The sequence below is a fragment of the Crocodylus porosus genome, unplaced genomic scaffold, assembly GCF_001723895.1.
Source record: "Crocodylus porosus isolate Cpor-Errol unplaced genomic scaffold, CroPor_comp1, whole genome shotgun sequence".
In the NCBI taxonomy this organism is placed as follows: Eukaryota; Metazoa; Chordata; order Crocodylia; family Crocodylidae; genus Crocodylus; species Crocodylus porosus.
This window is the reverse complement of record NW_017728910.1, coordinates 8,747,943-8,748,350: the sequence shown is the minus strand read 5'-3', so window position 1 is coordinate 8,748,350 and position 408 is coordinate 8,747,943.

Genomic DNA, 408 nt, shown 5'->3' with positions numbered 1-408 from the left:
ACTCCACCCACAGGTCACACCTCCCCCACCCCACCCACAGGGTGTGCCTGGCCACCTACCCCACCCATGGGTTGCCCCTCCCTCCATCTCCCAGCAGACTCCTAATCCCCTCCAGCCTGCTGGATGCCCCACTCCATGGCTAGCCCCCTCATCCTGACTTACCTGATATTGGGCAGCCATTCTGAATTGATTAAACCTCCCCTTAACATCCCCAAATGTCTGTACTTAGCCTTAGTGTTGTAGCCATTTTGGGTTGGCTGTTAGGTTCAGACAATCACAAAGGGAGAGTCGTAATCAGTTTTAAAAAGGTCTTAGTCATTTTACCAAACATTCAGCTTCCCCATTAATTTTCAGGGACTGAAAATGAGCAGCAATACCACAAACCTTCATGATGTCTAGGAAAAGTGT